Source organism: Monomorium pharaonis, chromosome 8, assembly GCF_013373865.1.
Source record: "Monomorium pharaonis isolate MP-MQ-018 chromosome 8, ASM1337386v2, whole genome shotgun sequence".
NCBI lineage: Eukaryota > Metazoa > Arthropoda > Insecta > Hymenoptera > Formicidae > Monomorium > Monomorium pharaonis.
The window spans coordinates 4,928,797-4,941,730 of record NC_050474.1 but is presented as its reverse complement, the minus strand read 5'-3'; positions in this window follow the sequence as shown (position 1 = coordinate 4,941,730).

Below are 12,934 nucleotides of genomic sequence, written 5' to 3'. Positions count from 1 at the left end.
CTCGGACTCGCCCGTGATTCTCTCTCCCCCCGTCGAAAAAGCCGGGGGGAGAGCGGAAATTAGAAGCGGACGCGCGTTTACGACTTCTTTTCTAAGGCCCCGTTGTTGTTATTTTGCATTCTGTAGCGTTTTAATCTCGTTACGGCATAAAGTGGCTTTAAATAAGGGTCTCGGGGAAATGCGGTCTCCGAGCTGCGCATATATGGTCCCTCTTGAGATATGCACCGGCGAGTCAAGTACTTGGATGACACTAGGAACTACTTCAACTCGCTGGTAATAGTGCATTCTGGCTATTTCGAAAGAAGAAGAGAGAGAGAGAGAGAGAGAGGGAGCGCGTTACGTTTTGCCCTCTTAAAATGACGCTGAAATTTAATGAAGACGGTAAATTTTTGTAAGTCTCATACGCCCGGTTACGTTTCACGAGACGGAACATATTTCTCGAGAGGTTCAACGGTACCGAGAGATTGTAAAAATTACACACAGCGCATATTGCAAAAAAATGTTAAAAGCCGTGTTTACAACCAGAAATCAACGTACCGCAATTAATTGATTGAATTTAACAATTTCCTTTAACGCAGAAAAAGGAATGCCCTCTGTGCCCTAATGCAATGTAAATTTGTCCTACAAATGTATTTCTCGATAGGTTAATGCTATTATAATTTAATTCTACTCATTCCTACACACAATCAGTACAATATATCAGTATACAAGCGCTTCAATATCAATCGCTAATGAATTTTTAAAAAAACCAACGAAACTACTACGTCCGAGGTAATGTTTAATATGGTAAAGTTTTAATAAAAGCACCGTCAATTAAAAATATCGTTTGACATAAGCACTGCAGAAAATTGCACGAATGAATGAAATACGTAACCACGCTAGTAATAGCGACGTCTACATTTGGACATGCTAATTTTGGCAGAAAGCAATTTTGTTGAAATTTACATAATTCTCTAATTTAAGTCTGCTAATCGGCACCCATATGGTTGCGTTGGGACTGAACGAGTTTAATTATTTTAATTACTTAATAGACGGCTCCGGCCAATTTTGCTTAATACGCGTATGGAGTGGAGCTACATAAGGATAATAGACTTATTTCCAGCCTGTACTTATATATGAGTTTTTCAAAAATTTCTTCCTCGACGTATCCATTGGCGTTTCCCTTTGTCTTCCTCATTTACTATATCCCCTTTTTGCGTCCTTGTATTATAATCAATATTAGAATTATATCCATTAATGCTATTATACTCGTAATTGAATTACATTAATGCTATTATAATTAAATTGTGATAGTATTAACGTTTCCTGGTAGCTTGTATTACTAATCTATATTACGCACGAGACAATTTTACGATAGTACCGGCAGCGTTTCATCAAAATCACATATACAAATATTCCATTTATGCGCGCGTGTGATTTTATACAGAATTTGATATAAATCTTAAGTAAACTCTTCTACACGCAAAACCCATTCGGTATACGCAAGGTATACGTCTCCCTGCCCTGGGCATGAACGTAGCACGAGCCAACCCTGTCGACGGCGGTGGCGGTTAAATGGTGGGGAGATGCGGCGGAAGGGACGGAAGGGTGTCGGTGAATGTTGGGCCCCCATCTCGCGCTAGGTCGAGAAGGGGGGTAGAGGGGAGGCGCGGGGATGAGGGTAAGAGGTGCACGACGGCAGTTTGCCCCCACCGATCCCTACGGCAGGTGGTTCTTTCTCCCGCGGGCTTCTCCACTCGAGGGACCACCAAGCATTTTCGGCCGACCGCCTGTATGTGTACCATCACCGAGGCGAAGCAGCGCGAACCTGCTGCGAGCGCATACGGCGCGCACGGCTGCCGCACCCCCTCCCCCTCGATCGGATCGGGAGACCGCAGGCAGGCAGGCAGGTTTTTTAATGGATCGCGTCCGCAATAACGCAGCCGACGCGGTCCCGATAAGCTCGCTCCCGTTCTGTCGTCTGCAAATTCGCAGCCCTCAGAAATCCCCCGTCTTATCGGCGATGCGAAGAGATTACAAAACGTTTTCTTTTTTTTTTAATAATAATAAAATTTTACTCTGATCCTCTCACGTCATTCCGATCCGTTATTTCTTCCAGTTTTCTCTCTCGCTTCCCAGAGAAAAAAAAAGATTCGTTTAAAGTATCATCTCCAACAAAGGCGATGCGTCCGAACGTAACGCGTGGACCGCGTCGTCCTTTCGGTTTAAAGCTGAGAAGTTTTTCGATGACTCGACGTCATCCGGATTTCTTTCTCTCTATAGAACGGGCCACGAAATCAACGTACGGCGATGCGTAAAAGATACGGGTTCAAGCGTGTACCGTTACGTCGTTCAGGCGAGACGCACTCGATATACAAGTATGCCATGCGTGCTTAACAGAAGGTCATCGCGTTCATCGTCGTGTGTCGTCGCTCTTATCGCGCGTATGGATCAGAACTTCGGATAAATGTGAAGGATCCATCGTCGCGCGTCGCCGTTTTGAAAGATTATTAGAAAGGCTCTGTCGTGCCGAGATATATTCCGGTTAATTATTCCGCTTCGTCGAGGCTAATAATTTCTCGGTGCGTGTACCTTCTTATTAACTGCCAACTTTTTTCTATCAGACAAGAAACACTTTTCAAAGTTACTCGACGCGCGAGAGGGTGGGATAGTCGAAAAGTTCAGGCAGTTATTAAAGGCCGTTGTTTAACAGCTATAAACGAGCAAAGTGTGAGCGATGTGTTAGAACGCTAGTGGGAGGAAGGGAGGGAAGGGGGGGAAAAAAAGATCGTCGAACCGTAATTTATGCGGGATTAACATTCTCTCACGAGACTCCTACAAGACGCATCGTTGTTAATGTGTAAACAGCCTTTGGCAGTCTTGCCACGCATGCTTGTAACTTATGTATAAGCTTGTACATGAAACATTGGGATAAGGTAAGGTTTAATTAGCAGTCTGCAGTACGGAAGCCCGCAATGAAGAAAATTTTACTCGAAGTTAACGCGTGAAGATTTTTGTCACTGAAAAAGGTTTACTTTAGTTTTAGCACGGATCGCATTTTAAGTTATCATAGACGAGAATTTTTAATTATTATAAAGATTTATTTAAAAAAAAATACGAATAGGACGCGGAAGAAATGCATCTTGGATAAATGAGACAATATATTCGTGTGAAATCTTGCAAAACTTCCGTGCTACAACTACAACAGGTTGATCTCTAACGCGAGGTAAATTTCATGCACAAGTGGCTATAAAATATTTCTTATTTTTGGGAATTATTTCTGCCAACTGTGGCTTAATATTTTAAATAATAATGCACTAGTAGACGTATTGATACATACGAAAATGCGAGAATGTAAAATCTTATTTTTATTTAAAGAAAAAGACGTTTTCTTTCCGTTTAAATCATGGTCAATTATTGACATAATTTTATTGCAGGGATAATAATAAGCCTAGAATGTGTGTAAAATAAGTTGAAAATAGAAAATAGTATTAAAATCGAGTTACGTGACCAGTGAGTCAGAAAAAAGATGATTATCTCACACGAGAGATATTAATACGTCGTCGCGAGCGATTTAATCGCGTTGTTTTACTGTGTCGCGTGTGAATTTCTTACTAACAATAAGTTTACTTTTTCATTTGACCGTACGTTTACTATTGCACAACTGTTTTTTCCAGCTCACGTTATTTTAAATGATATATAGGACGTAATTGTGTATTTTTAAAATTTGAGCAACGAGACGATCGATCGACCGATTAAATTTCTATTACTTGCGCGCGCGCTGTGCGTTTTCTATTATTTATCTGAATTATTTGAAATAGAAATTCAGGATGCTCCTTATATTCCACGAACATTTCCGACGAGTTTTGGAATCGTCGGCATTATCTTTAGCCGTTTAGGTTAACGACTATTCGCCCCGGCGAGTGAATATTCGCGAGGTTCAACCGCCGATCCGCCGGGAGGTCATTGTTAATCGCGGCGAACGCGAACGCCGGCCGATTGCGAAAGGAAGAGCTGCAGCATTCGCGAATTCAAAGCCGGCTTGCGCAGAGCCCTGGCTCCGTCCAACACGCGAATCGGAACGCAATTGTTGCTGCCGCAACTATGCCAGCGATGCTTTCTCTCTCTTTCTAGCGGAGAGCGGCCCCTCCCTCCCTCCCCCCCGGCCTCTCTCGTTCCCTCATCACACAGGGGCCGAAGTAACGCGGGCAGATGCTTCATTAATACGCCGATCGTGAATTGTTACCATTTAATTAAATCGCATTTTCCGCGCGCTTTCCATGACTCCGCGGATCAGGAGGAGAGACCTGCTTCGGCGGTCCGTAATTAAAACTGCGGCTCTTGTCCCTCGCCTCGTTTGTCCGTTCTCTCCCGCCCTTCCTACGCTCCTCTCCTCTTCCTCTATCTCCCCCCGAACGACGATAATGAAGTCGCCGACGTCAACATCGATCGATCCTCTGGGCGGAAATGTCTATCCTAGCTGCGAAAAGTTACGAGATCAGGCTTAGGCTGACGCGTCCTAAATAAGCGTGATGCTCGCTCCCTCCGATACCCATCTACAGGCTTCATCCTCGTATCTCGTGCAATACGCTTACAAAACGTTTCATGGATTTTCCAATATCGATAAAACTTCGTACGTTTGTAAAGTGTTAACGAGAATTACATTGAAAATAGTGAAGAAGCGAGATAGACAGGCAGATAGGCCAACGGGAGGAAGCGAGATACGGAGAAACAAATTTCAGCGAACATCGCTGAAACTATAACCGTACGGGGAAATCTCATACAAGCCGCGTATTTATAATGTAAAGGAAAAAGGAAACGGGGGGAGGGGGGAACCCAGGTACGTGGTGGGCTCGCGATTTTTTATTATAAATGGATTTTAATAACAGTTACACTCGCGCGGTCGTCCCGAGTCCAAACCCCCTTTGAATTTGAGGAGGAATTTTTCGGGCGCGGGGCTCAAAAAGCGGGGCGCGCTGCAGCTCGCATATGTAAAGCCAAGAACCCCGTTCAAGGCCAGTGGAATGCATCCTTTTAGCCCGAAACTTTTCACTCATGGGAATTTTGAACGTTCGAGGTACGGCAGCGCGCTAGCCGCTTTGCATGTAATATATGTTAACCTACATGAGAGACTCTCCATCGTCGGAATATCCATACGGCGGCGATAAATACGCGCGAGCTTCCGCTCTCGCTCGCTCGCGCGAGCGCGCGCGAGATATCTAGGAATTTATTATAAATAACAAAATAAATTTGCCGCCGAGCCGAGCTTCAGCTTTCGCCGCGCGGCGCGAATCTTCGATATAACTTTCAATATATTCTTACCGGTAATTCTCGACGGACTTTTATAATATCGGTTTATGCAATATTCGTCGCGGTAAGTTTTCCCGCGGCTCCAGCTAGACCAGTTAATAATAACGTATTAAATTTTTCAAATTGTAACGCCCATCGTCGCGCCTTCCTTCCTTCCTTCCTTCCGTCTTTCGTTCCTTCCTTGCCAAATCTACGCGATGTCTCGAAAGTAACGCAAATATGTGACATATTGACAATCTTATTTCCTGGATTTTATTTCCAGGAAGATGATGTATCGGAACTATCGATCGCGTGTGTGGCGGGGAATAACCGGCGAAAAACGGTAAACGTCGAGCTCTTGCGCGTGTGGCCAAAACGGGTACGAAGGGGGAAAGGGAAGGGGGACGTGAAGAAGAGTCAACGGAGAGACAAGACGGCGATATAGAGGCAGTCTTCGGGCTTTCGCGGAAGGAGGACGGAGGAAGGGGAATCGAGGGGGGGGGGGAGAGAGGGGAGTGCGGAATCGCGCGATGCGTTCGCCGGGTCAAAAGGACTCAACGGGGTAACGAATCGTCGACGATGACGACAATAACGAAGTCGAATACTGTATCCGGGATGTATTTGTGTGTCGCGATTGCACCGGCACTCTCGGGCGCGCGGAGCGGTTATCGCTCTATCGTCACCGACCTCGGTCTCGAAGAAATAAAGACACGATTGTGCGACCCTTTAGCCGCTGGCAAATCCCCTCTCCCCTTCCCCCCTTTCTCCGAATCCTCCTACCGACGACGTGGAGACCGCTGCGAGAGACCGCGAAATATATAACATCTCGAACGGAATCTTTATACAATCGTAAATATTCAGGGGATCATCCGGCGAAGCGAAAAGTTACAAAGCTACGTATGAAATTCTCTCTAAATCTCTCTCTCTCTCCCGCCGCAAATACATATTCGCATGCCCCGCCAAATGGAACGAATGGAACGTGTTCCGCCGTAATCGTATCCACCGCGACAGATTAAATTACCGTGTAACATTCATTTTCTGGAAAGGTGCTCTTTCCATCTTTTTTTTTTTTAATTCTTAGAGTTGAACAAAGACGGAAAGTAAGGTCGCACGAATCGAGATTAAAGTCAATCTACATTAAGCGCAAACGCTCCACGCCGCTAATTCTACGTCAACAGTTTCTTCCGTCGTTTAATTAATCGCGGCGGACAGATTGTTCGTTCTTCGGCTACTTTGATGTAGAATTCGAGGACAAAGTGCACGAGCAAAGGAGAAACACGGCGTTAAACGTAACGTATTTCACGCGCGACAACGAAACATACTAATCCCTCGCGGCTTGCAAATAGGCTTGAAACTATCCGGATATTACGCGGCACGTTTCGCGTCGCGTCCGCGACCGAGTAGTGGAAGCGACGCGTAGGCAGACGAAGGCCGCGCATCATCCGCACTACGCGGCCGCCGATATTTAATCGAGCGCTGAAGAGCATCGTACGAGAGGGAGCAAATGACACGTATAATGGCGCCGCGGTCGGCACTTTTGGCTGGGTTCAAAAATTGAAGCGCGTCAGCCGCCTCCCGAAGTGGCGACAATCAAAATTGGAGGTATTAGCGTAACTTCAAGTGTGGCGATAACACACTTTTTCCCGCGCCGGGCATTTTCCAATATATCGCCGATTATTGACCGACGCGCGGGTCAGTCTAGCGTGTTTTACGCAGACATGCCAGCCGGCTCCGGGCCGCGTGTACCGGCTGGATTCCCGCCAGATTGTAGCTGGCTGTCGAGATTCGGATCGCGCATAACTTACAAACGCGGCAAATTATGCGCATGCAATTATCGCAAAAAAAAAAAACGAAAGTCTCAATAAGAAGCTCTTGATCTGCGCGCATGTGCGTAAAACCTTCTTCTCTATTCGTTTTGCAATCCCTTTGCAATTATTTCGTTACACGATGGTGCGCCGACGTTATCGCCGCGGTTGCTCGCCCTCGCCGGCGCGGGCGGTCAGGCACGCAACTTCCGCCCTATTCCTCCGTCTTATCCCCCGTGTCGGGGGTAACATCGTCGATCGGCCACCGCGCGAGAGAGAGAGAGAGATACGAAGGGCGCGCGAAATCTGGGCTCCGGAATATAGGAGCGCGCGGGAGGACGGATAACAATAGTGGGAAACTGCGACGGACGACTGCGCGCGCTACGAGCCGTTCTTTCCTTTCCCTCCTAGCTCGTTCTTTCGTCGCTCCCGACCCGCTTTAGCATGACAATCCGAACAAATTGGACGGCTCAATTTGAGCGAATTGCAACGGCGAGTTTCGGCTGGGCGAGCTTCTGCTGTGCGCGGCGCGATCTCTCTCCTCCCTTTCTCTCCTACGCCGTCGCGCCACTACCATCAACCCTCGAATTCGATCTCGCTTCGCTACCTCGAATCACGACCGACACTCGCGCGTCGTGTCGTTCCGGAGGATCGAAAATGGATGCATCGTTGAACGAACGAACGAACAAACGCACTCTGTCACGCGTCGATGCGTGCATAATCGGTCGCGATTGACTTTCTATGTACGTAGCTAATTATCCGGGGCCGTTGATCGCGAGGACTCCGGGACGCCCATTCGTATTAAGCCCGCTTCAGATTCAGATCATCGCGGGCAATACATTTTCCATTAGACGAAATTAGGATCTGGAGCGACCTCGGTACATATGCAAAAAGTGCAAAGTATAAATGTTTCGACTATCGGATAACAGTCAAAGACGAATCGCTTTGCAATATTTCTATTCGTTAGAAAGCAACATCATTAATATTTTATATCATTTTATATTCGATATTTTATTTCGGATTAATCGATTTTTGAGATAATACGATTATATTACATTTAGAATATTGTTAATTATTGATAATTAGAAACTATTTGCGTATAATGAGGATCATTACTTTTAATTATGTGGGATAGTAAAGAATTAAAAATTTTAATTATTGGAATTTTATAATGAACGCGCTAGCGGAAATACGGAAATCCGCTAATGGACGCAGGATTGAGGACTTACATTATGAAAATTTACTCTTCGTCGGTCTGGTTAAAAAAAAAAAAGAAAAAAAAAATCGCTGGGGACGAATCGCGATATTGAGTGACGGCGGCACCGAATTCGATTTGTTAGTTAATTGAACGAACAAACAGCACGCCCATCCCGTGAACGACTAAGATGCATATTTTATCACTGCTGTTAATCGAATTTGTTATTTGCCGAAATCGACCTTTTAATTATCCGCCCGGATTGATTGGCCACTCCTGCGAGGCTGTGCCTCGCGCTATTCGCTCCCATTTCGTAAAGCTTTCGTTAAAAGTGACACTTTCTCTCGGACCGAATAGACGCGGAGCTGTAAATAAAAATAAAGTCGGAAAGTCTCTCAAGCGGCCGTCCGAGACACCGCAACGTAACTGACGTAATTGCTGGTAACGTTTCGGAGATAAATTTCGTCGCCAGGAATATCCCACGTTGTCATACCGAATTTAGCCCATTAGAAACGAGACGTCGACGCCCTCTCTCCGACGCCCGCCGTCGGTTTCGGGGAAATCCGATATTATATACTTATTATATTAAAGAGCGAGACTGACAAAATTAAAGGAATCGCGAACGCTAACCGTGCTCGTGGTGAAGGCGGAAGGCGGAAATAAAGTTGCGCAAGTGCCACCGGCTAGCTTTGACACTGTTTTCAGCTCGAGTCATAAACGTGCCTCGATACAATCTTTTAAAGTAACCGGAGTGGCGCGCGACAGTAGAAATACAAAAGTTTTACCTTTCGTATTGTACGCAAACTGAGTTTCCAATTTTTCGGCAACTTTTCTTTGATGTTTATCGACCCCGCGACAGGGAGCAAATATTTGTTGGCGATAATGTTACTAGCATACCAACGCGCGCGCGAGCACATACACACGCACGCACGCACATACGCGCGCGCGCGAATACACACGCTCGTCACAGCATCGGGTAGTACTTTGCACATATTTGTGGACAGCGCATGCCGATGCATGTCGGTGTGAACATGATTGCGATGCTTTGCGCGACGTAACGATCCCCGTAGTGGAAACCCGTGCGCGCTGATATCCCCGAAGCCCTTTCCATCGTTTTCGATCCGACGGTGTTTCACGAAACAAAGAGGAAGCTGGGCCGACAACGTCTGAGGAGGATTCGGGCGGCTGGCTGATGGTCAGGTAAACGAAGGGCAGGTGAGAGAATCCCAGAAGATTGTACGAGGGCGTTAACGTTCGTGTGTTTTTGACGAAACAGCAATTCCAGTGGAGAATGGAGCAGCGGCGTCTCTCGGCCGTTATCTGGACCTCCCTCCTCCCGTGTGGAGAATTAAATTACACGTTCTTTGTTCGCCAAAGATAAATACCAGCTCGTCTGTTTCGAAGCCGAAAGATTAAACTTTGCCACAGACTGAAATGATCGACTGAAAAAAAGAAAAGAAAAAAAAAACGCCGACGACACGCGCGAAGCTCTCGCACTACGAGCCTAATAAACGCGTCGGTGCTACGTAATAAACGCGTCCCCCGCATTCCACGGATGCATTCCTCCAGGACGTGGAGCGCAACGTAAAATGGGATTGTCGCGCGGATGTACAGCTGCCGCTGTGTGGTAGTATTTTGAAACGTTCGACAGCACGAGACACACGAGAGGATCATCCGCGCTCGCGTCGATCCATCGTCCTCTCCATCGTCATCGCGCGCGCGCACGCGAGCGCTCACCCGCTCGCGAAGGTTTATTGTTTTATAATAACGTTGTTTTCTGCGGCGCGATGAAGCGGCACTTTTATCGCCGCGATTCCCGTCATTATTTGCCCATTAAGATTGTTTCGACACGTTGGCGAAATTTATCGGATCGAGGTTCAATTTACATGATCGCGACTGCCGGACGAGCGGGCCAAACGTGATCGACATTCCATGATGAGCCGGCGTAGCCAATGCAAAATACAGTTTTAATCTCCGCGACGGTTTATCATTTACAAACGGCGAGAACCCAGTGCATCAAACGCTAATTTATGCTATCGCGCACGTCCGAATTCCGCGGCTACAATCGACAACGAAATAAGCTGCAATACAAACATAACACATATACACGCGTCGCGCGTGTGTATGTGTTGTGTGTGTGTGTGTGTGTGTGTGTACGAAGAACCCCATTTAGTTGGTCCCTCCCCCTCCCCGCTCCAAACCCGACCTCGGTGTGTTGGCGCTATCTTTCCTCCGAATTGCGAATCTATGCAAATCATACCAGTGGAGTCTTCCATAAAGAGACGCTTTTATTTAAAAGGGGGGAAAAAAGCGGGAGATTAATGCATAGAATCGGCAAAGCGAGCCGGCTATATTTATAAAACTCTTTCGAGTCTCTCTCCCTGCGCGATACATCTATCGCGCCGGAATTGCGACTGGACACGCAAAAATGCTAACTACGCCGGCGGTAATATCGAAATATCGCCGTTTCACCGCATCGATACATATATTTTAAAGCCGGCGCTTGATATTTTGCCAGTATCGAAATAAGCACATCTGCGCGAAAAAAAAAAGAAAACGCTAAAGAAGCTCTCTCTCTCTCTCTCTCTCTCTCTCTCTCTCTCTCTTCTTCCTCCTCTCTTGCGTTATTCCAGTCACTCTGCCACGAAATTGTATTATCTCGACAAACAGTGACAATGCGCTTGGCGAGAGTTACAACGTAGCAGCGATGAAGCACTAGAAAATTTCATAACTCGGAGCGATGAGATAAGAGGCCATGGAGAGGGTGGTCTAACGCGCTGTTTTTCTTCATGTTGTTTATACTGTCTTATTTTTATCAGCAACTATCTGCCGGAAAATCATCGCGCCGTCCGTCGTGCAATTTCCATTTTTATCTTGGGGTGGCCGCCGCGCGGCGTGGCGCGCTCTCGCTATGCGCCTCAGGTGTACTTCCTACGACCCTATTTTTCTTCCCCAGTGTTTTTAACGCGATATACTTAACGGCTGATTAAGGCCTCTGTATTCGTGTCCTCCGAGCACACACGACGATACGATCAAACCATACGATCTAGTTATAAATATAATAATCGCGACACGAAGATGCCATTTCCACCGGCTGCAGCCCGTCGTGAGACGAAGGAGGGGGAGAGAGGAAAAAAAAGGGAAGAAAATACAGAGAAACGATAAGTAATGCCTTCCGGAGTAATAACGACATCGAGCCGCAACGGTGATTACCCCGAGATATTTCGAGATGGTACGGGAGTTACCCCCATATCATCAAAATTTAAACGGTTCCCGGGTTATGAGCGCTCGACGGGGTTAATGACGTCGCGCGGCTAATCGCTCCGTCGAAGCCTAAGTTTTAAATGGACGTAAGTGGGGACGGGTTAAAAGGCAAAGTTCATCGTCTGATGACAGACATGCCATCGATCGAAGAGGAAGTGGCAGTGTGCGTTTCCCTCTGCGATGCGTTCGAAGACGAGAGAGAAAGAGAGAGATAGAGAGAGAGAGAGAGAGAGAGAGAGAGAGAGAGAGAGAGAGAGAGCCAAGCTGATGCCAAGATGGCCTCCAACTGCGCGCAGCATCTCTCGCCGCGGCACGAAACTTGTCGATCTCGTCTCCGGCTGCGGCTGCGGCTGCCGAGTCACGCCAACCATCAGCGATTCAAAAGCCCCGAGGGCCAGCAGATGGTCGCCGATGGCTGTGCATCGCCGTAGCGCGCAGCGTGCGCGGATCGTACGTGAAGCTACTACTACGTAGCGGGGCCCGTCGTGGCGTCACCGGAGAGACGGCAACGTCGCGCGTCGAGCGGGCCCCAAGCCCTCCGGGCACGAACGTTCTCCCCGCGCCGCGCTGCCCACCGCAAACCCTACCTTGGCGACCCGCGCGCTGAAGGCATCGGGGTCCCGTCTCCCGTCTCCTCCGTTCCCCTCGCCGTACCACGATCTCCTCACTGACCCGCTGTTGAAGAACGTACGGCAACGTCGCGCGACGTGCCGCAACCGGGGCCCGGCTGCCGACGTTAGGGCCCCCGAGATCAGGGCCGGCTTCTTCGCGGTTACCATTACGTCCCCGCGCGTTTTACGTATTTAATATACTCGAGGGCTTCATCGAGGGTAACGTCCGTTAACGCGAACGCATCGCCTCGGTTCGAGAGTACCTTTTTACTCCATGCCGAGTCGCGCATCACGATTCGCGGCAGGGTGGATGGAAATCATGGTATTCTAAGTAACGCACGAACGGTATTATTACAACATCCTAGGGCAAAATTAACTTATTCGAATATCGAGGCGTAGATTTGCTAGTTAAATCATTTCGAGTTGGTGTTCGCGACGAAAGAGGGAACTAGCAAAAATCCAAATATTTACATTCTTTCGATATTTCGCCACGAAGATCGATCAACTAGGTATTGTCTTTCACTTCTTAGAGTCTCGACTACACGGCTCTTACATCAAAGTTATTGTTTTGGCAAGCGATCTCGCGTTTGCTGCTCGCAACAGACGCTACGGAATGTGCCGAGGCCCGCTTTACATACCGACGACCGTGGTCCTGAAGAGCTCTAGTGCCGTTCCTGGCAAAGCGTCAAGAACCGGCTAAGCCTCTGACGCTGGCATTGTCTTGGCCCCAGGCGAGGAAGGCCGGGTAAGGGGCTCTCCCCTCCCCCCCCCCTTACGTCTTATGTTCGCGC